Genomic DNA, 23,346 nt, shown 5'->3' on the forward strand with positions numbered 1-23,346 from the left:
TCAGTATCCTGTTGGTTCCCCGGTTCGGTTCCAGCGGGCCACTACCCAGTCCCGGTCCCTTACGGTTCCACAGGTCGTATTCCCGGTCTCCTGCAGGCGGCCACTGCCGTATGCCTGCCTGACTGGTTGAGGGTCCTGGGCTCTAACCCAGGCCCTGCGCAGAACTGTACTCGAGTGTTACTGTCTGAAAACTGCTGCTGTTTTCCTGCCTCAGGCCAGCAGACTCCTTGGAGGGCGTGTATTTCCACCTGACTCCGCCCACCTGGTGTGCCTGTCTGAATCTGAGGGAGGCAATCAGGTCTTAGTGTTTGATGGGTGGTACCTCTCTAGTGTGGGGGTGTATGTGGTGGATGTTGTGACCTATGACCCCTGGGTGTCCAGGGCATCACAGATGTCATAAAGCTGTGGTCCCCAACCTTTCTGACCTTGAAAGCCATATTCGGGTCTGAGAGAGGGTCACGAGCCACATTCAGCTCTGAGAGAGGGTCACGAGCCACATTTAGCTCCAATCCCCTCACAGTAGTGACACCCGTTTCAGGCATAATGACAGCAATCACCACATCGAGGCAGTATTTCAATTTCCAGTGGTTCCTACCTCCATTCATATCGGCTCTTCTATGCAGGGCTACTGACAAATATCTCCATTTGGAGGAATGCTGTTCATAGTGGTTTGCAAACCATGGTAGTAATGCACCAAGCTGGAAGACAGCCACGAGCCACACATCATGGACCCTGGAGCCACATGTGGCTCCCAAGCTACAGGTTGGGGACCCCTGTCATAAAGTAATGTATGTGGCTTGAAAGTTGCATGTCATCCTCATAGTTTTGCCAAATTTTAGAAGCAGCATGTTGACAAAAACTGAACACTATACCAAAGTTACACAGTGAGGTTCCCTTAACGAATATGTAATAGTCATGAGATGAGCACCAGAAGTGTCAAATGGCCAAATCCTAGCAGTGTGTTACACATTGTTAGGATTCCACGTGTTATGCGGGCGTCACACGGTATGATATATCGGGCGATATGTTGTCGTGGTCACGTCGATAGTGACGCACATCCGGCATCGTCTGATATATCGTAGCGTGTGACAGCTACATGCAATAGTGAACCAGCAGAAATACTCACCTTCTCATTCATCGTTGACACGTCGCTCAGTTTAAAAAAAATCGGCCGTCGGGTTGTTCATCGTTCCCGGGGCAGCACACATCGCTCCGTGTGACACCCCGGGAACGACGAACACAGCTTACCTGCGTCCCGTCAGCAATGTGGAAGGAAGGAGGTGGGCGGGATGTATCCGTCCCGCTCATCTCCGCCCCTCCGCTTCTATTGGCCGGCTGCCGAGTGACGTTGCTGTGACGCCGAACGTTCCTCCCCTTTCAGGAAGTGGATGTTCACCACCCACAGCGACGTCGCCCGGGAGGTAAGTACGTGTGACGGGGAGGATTAACGACTTTGTGCGCGACGGGCAACTAATTGCCTGTGACGCACAAACGACGGGGGCGGGTACGATCGTTCGTGCAATCACACGATAGATCGGCTCGTGTGAAGCCCACATTAGAGTCATTGTGAAATCCTATAAATATAAAAAAAAACCTCTTAAAGGGAATCGGTAAACACAGAATGAATGTTTAATTAAGTACTGGCGCTCAGTGAACCATGGCATGACCAAACATTTAAGTGCATCTTCCCACCTAATTTTTTTTCTATTTATCTCTGTCCTTCTCTGGTTCTATGAAGCCAGAGTCATCAATCAAAATATAATTTAGAGGGGGAGATACAGGGAAAAAAAGTGGGTGAAAAATTACACTGAACTGTTTGACCATACCAAAGGTGCACTAAGCGCCATACATGTAGCCTTGCGAAATATCGAGCTTGCGCAAAGACAGTGCCGGACCACGCCTGCATGAGCTGGCAATGTCTCTCTGCAGGAGCAAGATATCACCAGGCTATGTGGATGATGCAGGTGACGGTATCCACATCATTGGGCAAAATTTTGTGCCTGCGCAGAGAACCTGCCAGTTCGTGAAAGCACACTTATGATTTTGGTTCTGCCTGCCATAAGTCAGATCGAAGTGCACCTTCACGAGCTGGGAATGTCAACTTTTGTCTTTGCAGAAAGTAATAACAATGCCTTAAAACATTCTCACTCTCTCATTATTCTGGGATTTGGCAAATATAAATAAATTTGGATCTCAAATGACCTAAAATGGGAAAGTTTTATTCTGATTTCATGTCAGGCAGTGAGAAAAACCTGCAGATGTGTCTTTTTAGAAGATAGCGTGAGTAAACTTCTGGTCTCAATTGTGTGTGTGTGTGTGTGTGTGTGTGTGTGGTGTGTGTGTGTGTGTGTGTATGTGTGTGTGTGTGTGTGTGTGTGTGTGTGGTGTGAGAGTGAGAGTGTGTGTGTGGTTTTTTTTTGGATAATCAACAGGAGTTTTGGTGTCTTGTAGACTACGATACTTTTTCAAGTTTGCAGCTGATGGATGGCTGTACCAGGCATCATGAATAGTGGAGTGGTGCATGGAACTCTGTTTAGTGTCCTAATGAAGAAGCCAGGGACTTTGAAACATGTTGACTCAATAAAAAGCCATTTTTAAACCACATGGTTCCATCCTTTTGATAGCAGAGAAGGTCAATACACGCATTTTGCTTTTCATATAGATCTTCTGGCCCAAAGAGCCCGTGAAACTGCAGCAGCCATTGTCTACATACCCAATTGTTCAAGGACAGCGCGTTCACTTGCATACCCAATTACGGCCCATTGCGCTCTCTCTTTCCAGTTCAAAAACATATATATTGTGTGAAGATGGTTGAACTTAAACTTATCTGTAGTACATGAAATTATTGCAATCCCTGACTGCAGGGCACTGACTTTAAAAATGTTTTTGTGTTTTTGATTTTCTTTTTCACTTGTTTTCACTTGGCTGATCCAGAGATTATAATGTACAGAAACCAATATTCTAGATTCGTACCATGTTTTAAATGTATCAGGATTCTTACAAAAGTTATATCACAGTTTATAAAGTACCGGTATATGATGTTTTATATAGATTTGTTTGTTTTTTGTTTTATATTGGTGGTAGCTAGAGTTGAGTGAGTACTGAATACTCACTATACTCATAACGAGTACTGTCTAATACTCGCGTATTCATTCCGAATAGCATGTGTAATGCAAGTCAATGGGGAATACTCGCAATGTAACGAGTAACCCGAATTCCGCACTATTCGCTACTCGCATGAATAGTCCGGCATTCAGGTTACTCGTTACTTTACGAGTTTTTCCCCATTGATTTGCATTGCACATGCTATTCGGAATGAATACGCGAGTATTAGACAGAACTCGTTATGAGGATAGCGAGTACGAATAGTTAGATACTCTCTCAACTCTAGTGGTAGCTTTATTTTTCTTTTGATTGTGCAATGTTGCCCTTTTTCTTCTTCGGGATAGGGCAACTTTTCATTATTTGACCTTTCATTTTTTCCGTCCTCTTATTCCAAAAGCCATACATTTTTTATTTTTCCGTCAACATAACTCGGCGAGGGCTTATTTTTATTTTATTTCTTTTGTTGGACAATTCTTCTTTTTTTCAGTGATATTTATTTTACCATATCATGTACTGGGGAAAAAACTCTGAGGAGGGTGAAATGGTGAAGAACACACAATTCCAAAATTTATTTTTGTTTTTTAGTTTTTACATGTTCATTGCACACCAAAAATAACCCAGAAACCTCATTCTCCCTGTTGATATGATTACGGTAATACTCATATTTTATGTAGTTTTTTATGTAGCTGGTAAAAATAAAAATCTGAATAAAAAAAAAGTGTGGTGTGTTGCTAATTTTGAAGCGTTTTTACTTTTCCATCAATAGTGCTGTATGAGCACTTGATTTTTCCACGAATAACATGCTGTATGTTTTCATTGATACCATTTTGAGCTATATAGATTTTTTTTATTTTTTTTCTTGTGTATAGGTGTGGTTGTACGTCGTGTGCAGGGGTGCAGGGTGGGCTCCCCAGTATATAGCAAAATCACGCACCAGGAAAGCGACTCTAGGCAGTTTGATTGATAAATAATTGTTTTACTTTACCAAAACAGAAAAAACATGCAAAATAGAACGAATAGAACAATATATTTACAAGGCCAAAGGCCGACACCCCTATGCTGCGCCACCAGTAATAGTGATTTATGCCGCCTTCTCACCAACCTTTGCCTAACCAAGGTACTGTCTAAACAGTTGCCTAATACCTGGTAATCCCTCTGGGAAGCAGAAGTAATTGTGTGTGTGTGTGTGTGTGTGTGTGTATGTGTGTGTGTGTGTGTGTGTATGTGTGTGTGTGTGTGTGTGTGTGTGTGTGTGAACACGCCCTACCAGTGGTGAAGCTGAAGAGCTTACAACTTATCTATCTAAACATAAACAATTCCCATAAACCCCCTGAATACCCTTAATAGCTGAAGCCTCACAGAGAAGGCAGATGATAAAAGTGGGAAGGCGAGCCACACAGCTCAGCAATCCAGTCCTGGGAATCTAGAGCAACAGTCAATGCAAACGTGTGGTGCTTTCCCTTTAAGGTTTTAAATGTAACTGACAAACTGACACAGCAGAGTCGGCAAGTCTCACTGTGTACATATGTTGTGGGAGACCTCCGGGTCTCTCTCAGGGTCTCGGAGGAGGATTCCAAATCAAAACTGTGCAGATGTACAGTATATAAAACAGGAAAGATGACCACACAGAGACGTGTCTCTATCCAGGAGAAGCTCAATGCTCTTCTGACCCTTGTATTCAAAACATACTGTAGTATATATATACAGCTTACTCAATACATCCACATTATATATTAACCAACCAGCTAGCCAGGCATAGTTCATTCCTTGTTTGAACAGTCTTAGGCCGGCCTCTGTCACACGTTCGTGCCTCCGGTACGTGTTTGACAGTTTTTGCACATACCGGAGACACGTACACACGTACACCAATGTTACTCTATGGTAACAGGCACATTAACGTAAATCCACACGGAACGTGTGTCCGTGTGGATTGTACATTTGTACGTGTTTAAAAACGGCCGACATGTCCACATATCCTCCGGCATCATGGGTGTCACACGGCCCGCACCCATACCATACAGATGTAGTGTGGATGTGGTCCCGTGTGACACGCACCAGAGAAACACGTGTCATTATTATAAAATAAAAAAAACAAATACTCACCTCCTTCACCCCTGCAGAATCTTACTCTGTAAACAGTTGCTGCCGTCCGGCGCTCATTATGAGCGTGTTAATGAGGTGGGCGTGATATCACGGGCACTAATCTCCACCCCTCCGCTCGGCCGGAAGCAGCATCAGCTGGGAGTGGGCGTGGCTGGAGCCAAAGATCAGTAACCTGGACAGCAGCAAGGACCACGTGAGTATGTAAATTACTGGTTCTCTGTCTGTTATCGCGGATAGCACACGGAGAACACACGTGGCCCGCACATACCGGAGACACATACTTACCTAATGCAACACGCAAGGAAAATACGTTTCTCGCGGCACGTGCGTGATTTTCACGTGAGTGTGGTAGAGGCCTTAGCAACATTCGTTAGCAAAACATTCAAGTGTGTTTAGACATAGATGATTCTTTGAATGGAACAATGTCAGATACTTATTCTCTTCTATTCATGAATGTCAGTTACTTATTTGAAACTACAGATAAGCATTCCTCTATGAATAGAAGAATGCTAGTTACCTATCTGAAACCACAAATAAGTATCTCTATCAATTCATGAATGTCAGTTACTTATAGCCCTAAGCATAATTAGTTTTGGTTATACATTCCGTTAATATTTTAGTTAGGTATATATGGAGAAGCAATACATAAAGCATTCAAAGGACAGATTATCTTATTATTATACTGGACAAACGATTCATAGCCTAGGCCTTCACAGTCCCCTTAATAAGATTATCTGTCTTCTTACTCCGTGAGGGCTACTCAGAGACTACAGTATCCCACAGCTATGGTATATAGGTGCATGCTAATCACGCCCTCGGGTCTTTCCTAACATCTTCACTTCAGTTCCCACAGAGGGGATCCGAGTCCTGTGACGCCCTTCTATAAAAACCTCCTAAGCTTGACTTTGGGTCATTGAGCTTTGATGGTAACCATTGTGTCAGATTTGGAGGGGGCTATTAGTGTATGTAATACTGAAGGGAAGGTTGCCATGGCTATAGCCTCATTTGTCCCCTTATTACAAATCTTCTTACAGCAAGGCAAAATACAGTAAACAGTAATTATAATTTATCCATGCAACATTTTTGTTAACCATGGTGATTGGAATAAGAGACTCAAACCCCCCCTGCTACTTTGTCTCTTGCTTTATACTCATTTGGGACCACCCTTGGGACTCCAATTATGTCTATATTCCAATCTTCTCCAGTATTCCATCTCACATCCTTCCATGATCTGCAGTTCACATTCCCTGTACGCGTTATGCACAGATAAAAAACAAATTGTGCTCCCCTCCGCGCGCTGGCAGTACCCAAACAGTCCACCACTGAGCAGTAGTCAAAAAGAAAGTGTTCACAGGTGATGTCATATTGACCCATAGTTCATAGGGTTTACTACTGGGGTTTTCTATCTTGATTCCTTCAGTTAGCAAGACACAACTCATGATGAAAAGAAGGATCTTTATTCTTTAGCTGGAACAAGCTTGCAATGGGAGGCGTGGACCCAGGTATTTCTTCCTTCCAATTTGACAGATGTGGGAGTCACCAGCAATACTTGGTAGGGACCGTCATACAGTGGCTCTAGGCAATGTCTCTTGATGTGTCTCTTGACCAACACTGAGTCTCTTGGCTTCAAAAGGTGGCAAGTGTCATCTCCTGTAGAGTCTGGGAGAGAGGAAGAAACTATAGCATGTGTGTTAGTTAGTTCTTTAGCAAGATTAACCACAAACTGCACAACCTTATCATTTGATTCTGACAATTCCTGGGGGCTGAACCCTGCAATCGGGGGAATTGACCCAAACAAAATCTCATAAGGGGACAACCTGTGTCTAGCCAATGGGGTCATTGTCACATGATACAGGGCAACCGGGAGTAGATCCTACCATCTCTCGGCCGACTCCTGCATCATTTTAGTCAGTTTCCTCTTAAGGGTGCCATTCATTCTTTCCAACTTTGCATTGGATTGAGGATGAAACGGGGTATGCAGGGCAACTTGTGATCCAACCATGGTCAATAGTTCTTGATAGACGATTGCTACAAAATTGCTTTCAATTACTTCACGTACTCCATTTCTGCATACAACTTCACTGATTAATTTCTTTACTGTTGTTCTGGCTGTCATATTGGTCACTGGGAAGGCTTCAAGCCAACTGGAGAAAACATCCACTACTACTAGGCATTATTCGCATCTCCCACACTTGGGCAACTGGATGTGGTCGACTTGGATCCTCTGGAACGGGTACAGGGGCTTTGCTAGGTGTTTGGGTGGGACTTCTTCTGTCCTTCCAGTGTTACAAGTTTGACAAACATGGCAGCTCTTATTATAGGCAGCAAGCATGGTAGATATCCCAGAACTTGCGTATCACTTCTAGGCTCTAATTTTTCCCTCTGCGGGTGGGACCATGTCCCCAGGAAACTATGGCGGCATACATCCTTCTAGGAAGGCAGGACAGACTGTTCACCTTCCAGATGTCACCTTCTAGCTTGGCTCCTTCTTTCTTCCATGTCTGCAGTTCTTCTCTTGTGACGAGTCTTTGTTCTGCCTTGAGCCGATCCATTGGTGTTCTACCAACATTTATGCAGTCTCTGGAATCTTCTGGTTCAGCTAAAGATAGGTCTTGTAGAATCCTCTTCTTCTGTGCTCTGGTCATAACCATGGCCATATAGCATTCAGATTCTTCCACTTTCATTAAAGCGGCTTTATCTTTCTTGTCAGTGTAGTAGGCATTTCCTCTGACAACTTTCTGTGGTCTGGAGTCCATGGGCTTGGACCTTCAAGATGGCAACTTGTTCTGGCCTGGACAGGGCAAACATCAGTCTGCGGACATATTCTTTGACTGGAGTTCCTGCTGCGGTGATGACCTTCTGTTTGCCCATATGACACTAAAATCATGCGCTATGCCGAAAGCATATCGAGAGTCTGTATAAATATTGGCAGTAGCATCTCCATCTTCAGCATAGGTATAGGCTTCCGCCAGGGCCACAAGTTCTGCTTCTTGGGCGGACATTCGGGCTGGGAGTGCTGTAGCTTTGATCACTGACACTGAGGTGGTTACAGCATAGCCTGTATGAAAGGTGCCCTTTTCATCAGCTAGTCTTGAGCCATCTGTAAACAGGGTGTAATCTGGATTTTCAAGTGGGTGTTCAGAGAAATTGTCAGGCGTGACAGTTTATTTCTCCATCTCCTGGAAGCAATCATGAGATATATGTATATCTGCTGTATCCTCCTTACAGATAAAAATATAAAGACAACTTAAAGGAAAAAAAACGCAATTGGTGAACAAATTAAAACCTTAAAAATAGGTGTGACTTTCCACATCATCTCCCCCCCCCTTTTTGAATATATTATCCAAAGCGTAATTACATTCAAAAAGTGTTCTACATTTAGGCATAAAAGAAAAAACAAAAAGCCAGCACCAAATGTGCACTACAGCACTAAACATTCCAAACTGTACTTATTATAAAAAATTTTTGAGATTTTTGGCAAAAAATTGCAATTTCTTGAGCTGCTTCGCCACGTCACGTCAAATCTCATTTGAAGCAGTCCTACACTAAAATATTTTTATAAAATGTGCCATACGGCCTCACATATGAATAGTAGAACTGCTCTTAGCAGCACTCACCTGGTCTATTTCAATCCCGTACCCATGACTGAGTCATGGCTGTGGGCGGGACAGGTCCAAGCAAATGCTGCATGAAGTAAATAGCCTGTGGACAAAGCCTGATGACTTAATGTGAACAGTCACCAACCGCCAAAATCCAGACAGATGGAATACATCCCAAATTGGGGTGCATAGCAAGGTGGAGGTCAACCACCGACCAATTCAATGAAGAAAAAACAAAAAGCCAGCACCAAATGTGCACTACAGCACTAAACATTCCAAACTGTACTTATTATAAAAAATTTTTGAGATTTTTGGCAAAAAATTGCAATTTCTTGAGCTGCTTCGCCACGTCACGGCAAATCTCATTTGAAGCAGTCCTACACTAAAATATTTTTATAAAATGTGCCATACGGCCTCACATATGAATAGTAGAACTGCTCTTAGCAGCACTCACCTGGTCTATTTCAATCCCGTACCCATGACTGAGTCATGGCTGTGGGCGGGACAGGTCCAAGCAAATGCTGCATGAAGTAAATAGCCTGTGGACAAAGCCTGATGACTTAATGTGAACAGTCACCAACCGCCAAAATCCAGACAGATGGAATACATCCCAAATTGAGGTTGACCTCCACCTTGCTATGCACCCCAATTTGGGATGTATTCCATCTGTCTGGATTTTGGCGGTTGGTGACTGTTCACATTAAGTCATCAGGCTTTGTCCACAGGCTATTTACTTCATGCAGCATTTGCTTGGACCTGTCCCGCCCACAGCCATGACTCAGTCATGGGTACGGGATTGAAATAGACCAGGTGAGTGCTGCTAAGAGCAGTTCTACTATTCATATGTGAGGCCGTATGGCACATTTTATAAAAATATTTTAGTGTAGGACTGCTTCAAATGAGATTTGCCGTGACGTGGTGAAGCAGCTCAAGAAATTGCAATTTTTTGCCAAAAATCTCAAAAAATTTTTTATAATAAGTACAGTTTGGAATGTTTAGTGCTGTAGTGCACATTTGGTGCTGGCTTTTTGTTTTTTCTTCATTGAATTGGTCGGTGGTTGACCTCCACCTTGCTATGCACCCCAATTTGTGATGTATTCCATCTGTCTGGATTTTGGCGGTTGGTGACTGTTCACATTAAGTCATCAGGCTTTGTCCACAGGCTATTTACTTCATGCAGCTTTTGCTTGGACCTGTCCCGCCCACAGCCATGACTCAGTCATGGGTACGGGATTGAAATAGACCAGGTGAGTGCTGCTAAGAGCAGTTCTACTATTCATATGTGAGGCCGTATGGCACATTTTATAAAAATATTTTAGTGTAGGACTGCTTCAAATGAGATTTGCCGTGACGTGGCGAAGCAGCTCAAGAAATTGCAATTTTTTGCCAAAAATCTCAAAATTTTTTTTATAATAAGTACAGTTTGGAATGTTTAGTGCTGTAGTGCACATTTGGTGCTGGCTTTTTGTTTTTTCTTCATTTAGGCATAAAAGTCACATTGTGTAGATTGTACCTAACCGGGAACACCATAAATATCGCATTATGTGTTACCTTATAAAGGAAAACTATTTCAATGGCTTTTTAACCTTCACTTGGACCACAGAAATCTGCATTACAATATTTCATTCTATAAAAAGAAAACAGATGATTCAAGACATTAAATATCATAAACATAGAATACCATAAATCATCCACATACCTTAAACCAAATGATTGTAATTATTCATAAATTAGATTATTAATAAAGATTATAATTATTAACTAATGGTACACAGCCTGACCTCTATGCTCCAATATCTACCAATAAATCTAAACATGTCCACAATTCAATTTATTCTGTTTAGATTGAATCAGTAAAATAAAACACTATTGTAAATTACTTTTTCCAATATAATTTACAATGTATTGCTAAAAGTAGGGAAAAGTCTCCTTTTTTTCTGTCTGAGTATGTAGTAGTTCACTCAGTCTGTTGTTTAAACATTTACACAGCACATGGTTTTCTTCACACATCCCCCGTCACTTCCTTTTTTTTTTCTAAACTATGCCTCGGCCACCATGGGCTTCATCCACCATTTTAAGATCTGACCTAAAATGGCTGCCACCAGGAATAGCACATGGTTTATCACAGTATTGCGGCCTAGAGTCCCCACATCCACAACAAAGTTCACAGGCCCATACCATACCATCGCCCTTTTTGGTCACTCACAAGGTACATTTTTGTAATATACATAACTCAAATTTCTGTCTTTCTTTTTTTCCTTTCCCCTTCTACCCGATTCTCTCTATATACCGTGTTTTTCCAAAAATAAGCCCTCCCCCAAAAATAAGCCCTAGCAGGGATTTTCAGCATTTTCGGAGCAAGGCTTAATTATAAGCCCTCCCCCGAAAATAATCCATAGTCCTGGATCAATAATGAAGTGTCCGTGCAGTTAAAAAAAGGTTACAAATACTGCAGGACACTTCATTATAGACAGCGGCACCCGGCAATTACACTCACCCGATGCTGAGCGGCAGGACCTGCAGTGATCACACACCCACACACATCAGATCTCTCACACACACACAATCAGATCTCACTCACACACCAGATGTCACACGCACACAATCAGATCTCACTCACACACCAGATCTCACACACAAACATCGTATCGCACACACAGTCAGATCGCACACATAATCAGATTGCACAGATAATCAGATCGCACACACAAACATCAGATCACACGCAAACATCAAATCACACACACAAACATCGGATCGCACACACATTGGATCGCATACACACTCACCTCATCCAGCGACACCAATGTTTTCTCGCTGGCAAAATTCTGAGAGGCAGTGCAGTGAAGCACAATGAACAGGACCTGCGGCGGGACACGTGACTTGCTTTCATTCCCTGCATCCGTAAGCGCTGTGATGTGATGTGTGCGATCGATTGTGTGTCTGTGATCTGCTGTGTGTGTCTGGGATCAGCTGTGTGTGTGTGGGATGGGCTGTGTGTGTCAGTGATCTGCTGTGTGTGTCTGGGATCGGCTGTGTGTGTCTGGGATCGGCTGTGTTTTTCTGCGATCGGCTGTGTGTGTCTGCGATCGGCTGTGTGTGTGTGAGCTGCTGTGTGTGTCTGCGATCATCTGTATCTGTGATCGGCTATGTGTGCCTGTGATTGGCTGTGTGTGCCTGAGATCGGCTGTGTGTATCTGTGATCGGCTGTATGTACCTGCGAACGGCTATGTGTATCTGTGATCGGCTGTGTGTGCCTGCGATAGGCTATGTGTGTCTGCAATCTGCTGTGTGTGTGATTTGCTGTGTGTGTGATTTGCTGTGTGTGTGTGTGATCTGCTGTGTGTGTGATTTACTGTGTGTGTGATTTGCTGTGTGTGTGTGATTTGCTGTGTGTGTTTGTGTGTGTGATCTGCTGTGTGTGATTTGCTGTGTGTGTGTGATCTGCTGTGTGTGTGATCTGCTGTGTGTGTGATTTGCTGTGTGTGATTTGCTGTGTGTGATTTGCTGTGTGTGATCTGCTGTGTGTGTGATTTGCTGTGTGTGTGATTTGCTGTGTGTGATTTGCTGTGTGTGTTATTTCTGCTGTGTGTGTGATTTGCTGTGTGTGATTTCTGCTGTGTGTGTGATTTGCTGTGTGTGTGATTTCTGCTGTGTGTGTGATTTGCTGTGTGTGTGATTTGCTGTGTGTGATTTGCTGTGTGTGTGATTTGCTGTGTGTGTGATTTGCTGTGTGTGTGATTTGCTGTGTGTGATTTGCTGTGTGTGTGATTTCTGCTGTGTGTGATTTGCTGTGTGTGATTTCTGCTGTGTGTGTGATTTGCTGTGTGTGTGTGTGTGTGTGTGTGTGTGTGTGATTTGCTGTGTGTGATTTGCTGTGTGTGTCAGTGTGTCAGCCAGCAGCAGGGGAGAACGGCGTGCAGCAACCACCAGAGATCACAGGAGGACCTGGGAACCATGCAGACGTCCGGGTCTGGTGAGTATGAGTCTCCTGGGAAGTGGGGGGGGTCTGTTTTTTGGGGGGGTAAACTTACCCCCAACCGTGTTTCTCCAAGAATAAGACGTCCTCCAAAAATAAGCCCTGGTGCCTTTTTGGGGGGCAAAAAAGATATAAGGCAGTGTCTTATTTTTGGAAAAACACGGTAGACACTATATAAACTTTTAGAAACCGTTCCCCATGCACAAGCAGCAGATAACAATCCATTGTCCTCCAAAACACCTTCTTTTTTTTTTCTTCTTTTAGTGTACTAATCTATCAAAGTTCACAGTTTTGCTGCTGTTCTCTAAAAGAAAAATAAGGCAGCAGACAATAAATCACTCAAACTCAAACAAGACAAACACTAGATATAACCCATGTCTCTGTAACAATATACATTGCTGGAGAATTTTGAGACCTTACGATAGATAATACGGTTCATATATACTGTACACTAATATCCATGAAAGAAAGGAAAATCAAAATATTAATGAAATACTGGCAGTCTGTATGCAGAGTCACAAAATAAAAATATATTGTCCAAATAAATCACCATAAAAACAAAAGAAAAAACTAATTTGCATATCTCAAGAAATTTAATTCTCCATAATACACATCTCTGTTGGATCTATTTTTTTTTATTATTTTTTTTCAAATGGATATAATACCTTCTAACATGGTTACTCTTTAAATATTTTTAGATTAGCTAACATGGTACAAACATATGTATTTACCTGCCCCTATTCTATTTTAAGATATAATGCTGCCGGACGTTTAAAACACCAATTGTTCAAAATTTTCACTTATTTGTACAATAAGGGGTCCACACTTCAGAGATTCAAAGTAACAAATTTTGTACTTGTAAACTCTCTATTCTCACCAGGCTGTCCAACATATTCCTCTGATTCTTCCTGAATCTTCTGACCCCCTTGTAAAACCATTTGCTGGGCCAGTCTCCAGCATGATGTAAATTTGAATTAGCCGGGTTAACATACACCCCTGTCTCCTGCACCACCTTCTTCTATTTCAACATATCCTTCTGACTGTAACATCTGCACTACACTTTACCAAACACCTGTGCATCTTCCTGTGGCGCCCCAGGACCTGGTCGCCACAACAGCATTGCCCCTCCAAAGGGTTAATGCTGAGCCTGGAGGTAATTGGGGGAATCTTTGGCCAGTAAGTTCAACATCCAACGTAGTTTCTCCCTCAGGCCAGCAGGGGGAGCTCTGAACCTGGAGTTCCAGGGAACATTCCTTAAGTCTGACCTGAGGGAGGAGTTAGTGTTCAGTCTGTAGAGAGAGAGCAGAGAGTCCAGACGCAGAGTGTGCTGTCTTGTGGAACTGGGGCCTAGAGCTGGAATAGCTTGGCCCAGTGAAGCAAGATTTGCAGAGAGGCACAGAAGAGACTCAGACATCGGAGTCTGTGGTTGCCAGGGTATAAAATCCTTCCCTGGTGGCCGAATCCGGAGGGCAGGAGAGCTGCAAGCCCCCCTGGCCCAGTAACAATCTGGAGGTACAGCTGCATTCCAAGGGCCCGGTGTGGACTCCAGCAGAGAAGCACCAGAGAGGGCCTGCGCAGCCTACCACACAGAAAAAGGGACGAACCACCGGTCCCAGCAGCAAGAGGGCCATTGCTAAATTCAGAGTGCAGGGTCCTGTAGAAGAAAAGAAAGAACAGGGAGTAGGCCTCATACTCAACTGGCCAAGGAGATCACCCCCAGGCACTTCCAGGCCGGCCGGATCATCTTTACCACCTGTGACGGTCTCCCTGGACTACACTGTTGCCAAGTAAAAGAGGAGAAGGTAAAGAGACTACTGTTTGTGCCTGTTTCTTTCACTGCCTGTCGGCCCTGCACCGTATTATTCACACAACATCTCACCATAGACTCTCACGAGCACCAACTGTTGCCCCGGGGTACCGCTCCACCTGTGGGGAGCAGGACCATCCAAGCTGTCATTCCATCAGCCCCGGAGGCCCCATACAGCAGCGGCGGCCTAATAGCCGCAAACCACAGGTGGCGTCACGACAAATATACCCTTTAATTGACACCCACCAGGGTCACGGAGTCGGGCTCCGCCACCACTGACGACCCCCGGACTAGCCCGGCCCGGCACCGGGTGTCCCATAGCCCTGGGGTGGGCGAGTCATTCCCACAATCCTTTATCGTTCAACTTTCCTTTCTTTCCCTTCAGCGCCGCATTCCATTGTGACGGCTGTAGCCGTCCGCTCCTAGGCAAACCTAACACCTTAAAAATCTCTAAAGCATGGCGCACAACTTTCTTTTCGTCTGTCTGTCACTAAAGGCCCCATTACAGGGGAAGAGCTATCGTGCGATTGCACCCACCCACGCCGTTTGTGCGTCACGGGCAATTTGTTGCCCGTGGCGCACAAAGTCGTTTACCCCCGTCACACGTACTTACCTCCCGAACAACCTCGCTGTGGGCAGCGAACAACCTCTTCCTGAAGGGGGAGGGATGTTCGGTGTCACAGCGACGTCACACAGCGGCCGCCCAATAGAAGCGGAGGGGCGGAGATGAGCGGGACGTAACATCCAGCCCACCTCCTTCCTTCCGCATTGCCGGCGGCACGCAGGTAAGCAGTGTTTGTCGTTCCCGGGGTGTCACACGGAACGATATGTGCTGCCTCTGGAACGACGAACCACTGGCGTGCAGAAGGAGGAACGACTTTATAAAAATGAACGGCGTGTCAACGAGCACCAATAAGGTGAGTATTTTTGCTCGTTCACAGTCGTTCGTAGCTGTCACACGCTACGATATCTCTAACGATGCCGGATGTGCGTCACGGAATCTGTGACCCCGACGACATATGCGTCACGGAATCCGTGACCCCGACGACATATCGCCCGATATATCGTAGCGTGTGACGCCGCCTTAATTCTATAACATTCTGCGAACCTTCCGGCTTCTCAACTTTCTTCTTTCTCCACTTAAACATTGTTGCTGTCTTGGCGGCAGTTGGATTGCACTAATTCAAAACTATATGGTGCACGCTACAGTCCGGCCGGCACTGGGGCATTCCACCCTTACTCTAGCTCCCTCAGCTAAGTAAAAACAAAAGGTGTCCCGTGAAAGGAGGAGGATGTACAAAAATGTCACATACATGAATGTCCCACCCTCCGGACTTGGTCAGCTGTACCAATTTATTGTCCTAATCCCTATCTTCGATCACGGGTATCCCCCCCACATACTCAAAACTACGGATCGGGTCAGTCTAACCAGCTATATCCAATTGCTGCCGACTTACCCCCTACTATTCATCCTCCGGATCTCTTGTGACAATTGAAATCTACACCACAGGGTAGAATTCGAACTACTGGGCCCACAGCGGGCACCACCACAGAGTCATTATCGGGAACCTTTAACTCTGATGGGGACACAAGGCCTGTCATCCCCTCCTCTACTGAACAACCTTGTCGGCAGTGAATACACAGTATGTAACACTTACCAGGGTTGTAGGTTGATCAGGCCTGTTGGAGCAGAGGGAGGTCCTGTTCCGTGAAGTCCAAGGTATCGGGGTGTCTAGGTTTCGGGGTGCTTCTTATGGGGGCCCCACATTGGGCGCCAGATTGTTGAGGGAGACCTCCAGGTCTCTCTCAGAGTCTCGGAGGAGGATTCCAAATCAGAACAGCGCAGATGTATATGAAACAGGAAAAATGACCACACAGAGACATTTCTCTATCCAGGAGAAGCTCAATGCTCTTCTGACCCTTGTATTCAAAACATAGTATATATACACAGTTTACTCAATACATCCACGCTATCTATTAACCAACAAGCTAGCATAGTTCATTCCTTGTTTGAACAGTCTTAGCAACATTCGTTAGCAAAGCATTTCAAGTGTGTTTAAACATAGATGAGAGTCTATGAATGGAACAATGTCAGTTACTTATTCTCTTATATTCATGAATGTCAGTTACTTATTTGAAACTACAGATAAGCATTCCTCTATAAATAGAAGAATGCTAGTTACCTATCTGAAACCACAGATAAGTATCTCTTCCATTCATGAATGTCAGTTATTTATTCATGAACTAAAACTTTTTCTAATTAGCCCTAAGCATAATTAGTTTTGGTTATACATTCCGTTAATATTTCAATTAGGTATATACAGTCAGGGCCAGAAATATTTGGACAGTGACACAAGTTTTGTTATTTTAGCTGTTTACAAAAACATGTTCAGAAATACAATTATATATATAATATGGGCTGAAAGTGCACACTCCCAGCTGCAATATGAGAGTTTTCACATCCAAATCGGAGAAAGGGTTTAGGAATCATAGCTCTGTAATGCATAGCCACCTCTTTTTCAAGGGACCAAAAGTAATTGGACAAGGGACTCTAAGGGCTGCAATTAACTCTGAAGGCGTCTCCCTCGTTAACCTGTAATCAATGAAGTAGTTAAAAGGTCTGGGGTTGATTACAGGTGTGTGGTTTTGCATTTGGAAGTTGTTGCTGTGACCAGACAACATGCGGTCTAAGGAACTCTCAATTGAGGTGAAGCAGAACATCCTGAGGCTGAAAAAAAAAGAAAAAATCCTTCAGAGAGATAGCAGACATGCTTGGAGTAGCAAAATCAACAGTCGGGTACATTCTGAGAAAAAAGGAATTGACTGGTGAGCTTGGGAACTCAAAAAGGCCTGGGCGTCCACGGATGACAACAGTGGTGGATGATTGCCGCATACTTTCTTTGGTGAAGAAGAACCCGTTCACAACATCAACTGAAGTCCAGAACACTCTCAGTGAAGTAGGTGTATCTGTCTCTAAGTCAACAGTAAAGAGAAGACTCCATGAAAGTAAATACAAAGGGTTCACATCTAGATGCAAACCATTCATCAATTCCAAAAATAGACAGGCCAGAGTTAAATTTGCTGAAAAACACCTCATGAAGCCAGCTCAGTTCTGGAAAAGTATTCTATGGACAGATGAGACAAAGATCAACCTGTACCAGAATGATGGGAAGAAAAAAGTTTGGAGAAGAAAGGGAACGGCACATGATCCAAGGCACACTACATCCTCTGTAAAACATGGTGGAGGCAACGTGATGGCATGGGCATGCATGGCTTTCAATGGCACTGGGTCACTTGAGTTTATTGATGACATAACAGCAGACAAGAGTAGCCGGATGAATTCTGAAGTGTACCGGGATATACTTTCAGCCCAGATTCAGCCAAATGCCACAAAGTTGATCGGACGGCGCTTCATAGTACAGATGACCCCAAGCATGACCCCAAGCATACAGCCAAAGCTACCCAGGAGTTCATGAGTGCAAAAAAGTGGAACATTCTGCAATGGCCAAGTCAATCACCAGATCTTAACCCAATTGAGCATGCATTTCACTTGCTCAAATCCAGACTTAAGACGGAAAGACCCACAAACAAGCAAGACCTGAAGGCTGCGGCTGTAAAGGCCTGGCAAAGCATTAAGAAGGAGGAAACCCAGCGTTTGGTGATGTCCATGGGTTCCAGACTTAAGGCAGTGATTGCCTCCAAAGGATTCGCAACAAAATATTGAAAATAAAAAATTTTTTTTGGGTTTGGTTTATTTGTCCAATTACTTTTGACCTCCTAAAATGTGGAGTGTTTGTAAAGAAATGTGTACAATTCCTACAATTTCTATCAGATATTTTTGTTCAAACCTTCAAATTAAACGTTACAATCTGCACTTGAATTCTGTTGTAGAGGTTTCATTTCAAATCCAATGTGGTGGCATGCAGAGCCCAACTCGCCAAAATTGTGTCACTGTCCAAATATTTCTGGAACTGTATGGAGAAGCAATAGATAAATCATTCAAAGGACAGATTATCTTATTATACTGGACAAATGATTCATATACTAGGCCTTCACACATATAGTCAGCCTAACTAGAACAGATAGGTGTTTTGGTACCAAAACATAAAGTGTAGCATGCACGCAGTCCTGGGCCCAGCCTACCGTATCCGGGTACTATGGTGTCCAGTTGCCATTATAAGAGATTTGGAGAACCTCTCACAGAGACCAGTATAGCCAGCAACTACAGAACAGTGATCTCCAGCACAGGATGCTGCTTAAGTGTTTCTAAGGCAGCTCCTTTTCGTTGCGCACACCTCTCGCTTTCCCTTCAGCTCACACACAGCACCTCCTCCACTCTGTAAGTCCACAGCCGAAGTCTGTTGAGATGTTGCTATAGTAACCAGTGAAATGCAGATGCAAAACAGCGGCCTCTTGTGGCTGGTCAGTAACCATGCATACAATGAACAGTAAATAAGCATTTTACAGTGGGTAAAGGTCATTAATACACTATCACCCTCTCACATGGTGACCAAACAAGCACTATTATTGTTTTTATTGTGCGTATATATATTGCTGGATCGGACTTTTGTGAACATGGCAATACTAAATGTGTATTTTTTTATGTTTTTAATGGGCAAAAAGGTTGGTGGTTCAAAGATTTATATTTTTTAATTCTTCTTAAAAACTTTTTTCTTTTTACTTTATTTGGTAGACCCATGTACGTGACTTAAAGCTACAATCATCAGATCAGTTGTACTATATACTGTAATGCTATTGTTCTGTGGTATTTAGTGAAAATTTCAGTTTCCTTTGAAGCCCACCATAAACATGAGCTTCAAAAAAGGATTAAAGGGTGGCAGTGCAGAAAAATTGAACCCTGTTGTGGCGCTGAGGAGAAATTGAACACTGATTATCAGTACAGAGTCATCAAAGGGAATAAATTGTGATCACCACATTGTTAACCCCTTTGCGACATCGTCAATTTTTGATTTTGCATTTTTATTTTTTTTCCCCCTCTTCCCAAAGCCATACTTTTTTTTTAATTATTTGTCCACATAAACATATGAGGGCTTCTTTTTTTGCGGGACTTGATGTAGTTTTGAATCAATTCATTTTACCACATAGTATACTATAAGGCTAGGAACGCACTTTGCGTTCACCTACTTGCAGTTTAGAACGCACGTTTTGGGCTTAATTGATTTGACCAAAGTTGCCTTTTTCAGAAATTTAGCGCTGCAAACGCATGCGTTTTTGCCGCGTATTTGATGCGTTTTCAGCGCTTTTTATCTGCGTTTCCACCTGCGTTCTGATAGTTGCGTTTTGAACATAAAGTAACTGCTTAATAAAGTTTAAATAGTCAAAATTTTTGAAACAATGGTAAAAAAAAAAATCAAATCTATAATCATTGAAAAAATCATGAAATTAAATTATGTTCATTAAATTATTGCGGTAATATGATATTTTATGGAAAAATTGCAATAAAGTATTAATTTCCTTAATTTAAATTGTCGGACTATGTAAAGGGACATATGAAATCATTATTTTAATGATCAAAAAGTATGCGTTTTGGTAGTCCAAAACGCATGCTTTCTGCAATGAAAAAGCAGGTAAAATGCAGGAATTTGAAGAAATCTTGTTTTTTGCCATTTCTCATTGACTCCAATGTTAGCAAAACGCACCGAAAATGGCAAAAATAACTGACATGTTACTTCTTTGAACGCATGGTTTTTGCCACAAAATATGCAAATTAAATGCAGCATTTAGAAACGCAAAGTGGGGTCGGAAAATCCAATTTTTACATAGACTTTGCTGGTAAATCAAAACGCATGCCTTTTGGCATGAAAAAGGTGCTTCCCAAAATGGACCTAAAAACCACCTAAAACGCAAGTAAAAAAGCAAAGTGCGTTCCTAGCCTAAGAAAGCAAAAAATTTCCAAATGTGGAGACATTACGAAAAAAACCACAATTGACGTTTTTTTTTTTAAAATTGTTTTCACGGTGTACATGTTATGGTAAAAATATGATTTTCCTCATCAGTATTAATACAGTGATACCAAACATATCTAGTTTTATTTTATTATTTTAATGGTGAAAAAAATGAGAAACTTGCAAAAAAAAAAAAAAATTGGGGGGGGGGGGGAGTTGTGTCACAATTTTACAAGACCTGTAATGTTTTTAGTTTGATGCAATCGTGTGATATCTCATTTTTTGCATGACAAAACGACTTTTTTTTATTGATACCATTTTAGAAGTGATTTGATGTTTTGATCGCTTGTTCCGACATTTTTTGTGGTACTGCAGTCACTATAAAAGACTTAAAAAAAAATTCAAGAAAGCCAAAATTAAGTGTTTACTGATCTAATTAATAGTTTCTATTTTTTTTTTATAGATTTCAATTTTCTGAACACATCCAAACCACATATCTGTATTTTATTTATCTTTATTTTTAATGGGGCAAAAGGGGGGTGATTTGAACTTTTTTACTTCACAGTTGTTAAGGGTTCCCTTAGGAGACTATAACCTGTTATTGTCTGATCACTTGTGCTTATTTAATCGTATGAACGTATATCTTACCATCATATAAAAATAAACACCAGACAATAGACAATGATTGAAAAATATCAAAAGGATAAAAATCAAAGTCGAATATCAAGATTTTCTATGTATGCAATAGCGTTATCATTTACACTATAGAAATCCTTCTTGTCGCCATGGACATACTGTGCTCTCCATACTGTGCCCTCACACTGGCCACCATGCTGCCCCTTCTCTATACTGCTTATCCCCCCTCCCCCACTACCCAGTCTCTATTCTATGCCCCTCACACTTTTCTTTCCCAATACTGTCCAATTACAATTGTCTCCCACCATACTGCTGCCTCACACTTTCCAATGGTGCCCCCCCTGATTGCTGTGCAGGGGCAGATATGCCGCATGCCCCCCAAAGGTACGCCCCTGTACAGTGTACAGGAGAATACATGACTGGTACACGCAGGGCCGGCTCCAAGTTTTTGTGGGCCCTGGGCGAAAGAGTCTCAGTGGGCCCCATCCACACATAGACATGCACAGATACATACACATACAGGCATACGTACACATACTGTATATATTTAAATAGAAATTCACAAAAACACATAAATAGACATAAATCTAGACACAGTCATATACACTGACATACATAGATACACATTATACATGCACACACAGACACATTTTTATGTTTTTATATATATTTTTAATATTGGGAAGCCGGCAACAGTATCATTCACATCCCCGCTTGTCTCCATCCAGCTCCTCCAGGGCATGTGTCTATGCCACGCTGATTGGTGGCAGTCACTAAAGGACATGGCCGCACATAGAGCACACTAACACCGATGTATATACACATCACAAGAGAGGCCGGGGACATTCACATTACTGGGGGGCATACATATTACTGAGGAAAGGGGTATATAGCAATGGAGGGCATATAGCTCTAGAGGGGGGCAGTGGCTCTGAGGTGGGGGGACAAACAGCTCTGAGATAGGAGTGACATGCAGCTCTGGGGGTATACAGCTCTGGGGTAGAGAGGACATACAACTCTGGGGTATAGTATTATGCAGCCCCCATATTTCTCCATATAGTATTATGAAGCTCCCATAGTCCTCCATATACTATTATGCAGCCCCCATGTGTAGCACTATTCAGCCCCCATGTGGTACTATGTAGCCCCCATATGGCATTATGCATCCCGCATATGGCATTATGCATCCCCCATATGGCATTATGCAGCCCCCATATGGCATTATGCAGCCCCCATATGGCATTATGCAGCCCCCATATGGCACTATTCAGCCCCCATATTACATTAAGCAGCCCCCCATATAGTACAATGCACACCCATATAGCATTAGGCACCCTCATGTAGTACACAGCCCCTATATAGCACAGAGCAGACCCAGGTAGCATTAGGCATCCTCACGTAGTACACATCCCCTATATAGCACAGTGCAGAGCCAGATAGTATTAGGCATCTTCATGTAGTATACAGCCCCTATATAGCACAGTGCAGTACCAGACAGCATTAGGCATCCTCACGTAGTATACAGCCCGTAAATAGCAAAATGCAGACCCAGATAGCATTAGGCATCCTCATATAGTGTACAGCCCCTATATACCACAGTGCAGAGCCAGATAGCATTAGACACTCTCAGGTAGTTTACAGCCCCTATATAGCACAATGCAGACCAGATAGCATTAGGCACCTTCATGTAGTATACAGCCCCTATATAGCACAGTGCAGAACCAGATAGCATTAGGCACTTTCATGTAGTATACAGCCCATATATAGCACAGTGCAGAACCAGATAGCATTAGGCACTCTCACGTAGTACACAGCCCCTATATAGCACAGTGCAGAACCAGATAGCATTAGGCACTTTCATGTAGTATACAGCCCATATATAGCACAGTGCAGAACCAGATAGCATTAGGCACCCTCATGTAGTATACAGCCGCCATATCATTTAATACACCCCCATGGTCGTCTGGCCACAGTGATTGTACATACTCACTGCTCCTCGTTCCCCGGCTCCTCCGGTCTCCTCGGCGCGTCCATTGCTGTCGCTCGCTCTGACCTCTCAGCAGGCGCGCAGTGATCACATCACCACACTCTGCTGCAGAGCTGTCAGAGGCATACAGACACAGCGAGGAGAATCATGAGAGAGAGCGCGCCGCTCCATCTCATCATTGCTCTCAATTGTATCGGCAGCTGCAATGCTGATACAATTGAAAG

Source organism: Anomaloglossus baeobatrachus, chromosome 1 (assembly GCF_048569485.1).
Source record: "Anomaloglossus baeobatrachus isolate aAnoBae1 chromosome 1, aAnoBae1.hap1, whole genome shotgun sequence".
NCBI lineage: Eukaryota > Metazoa > Chordata > Amphibia > Anura > Aromobatidae > Anomaloglossus > Anomaloglossus baeobatrachus.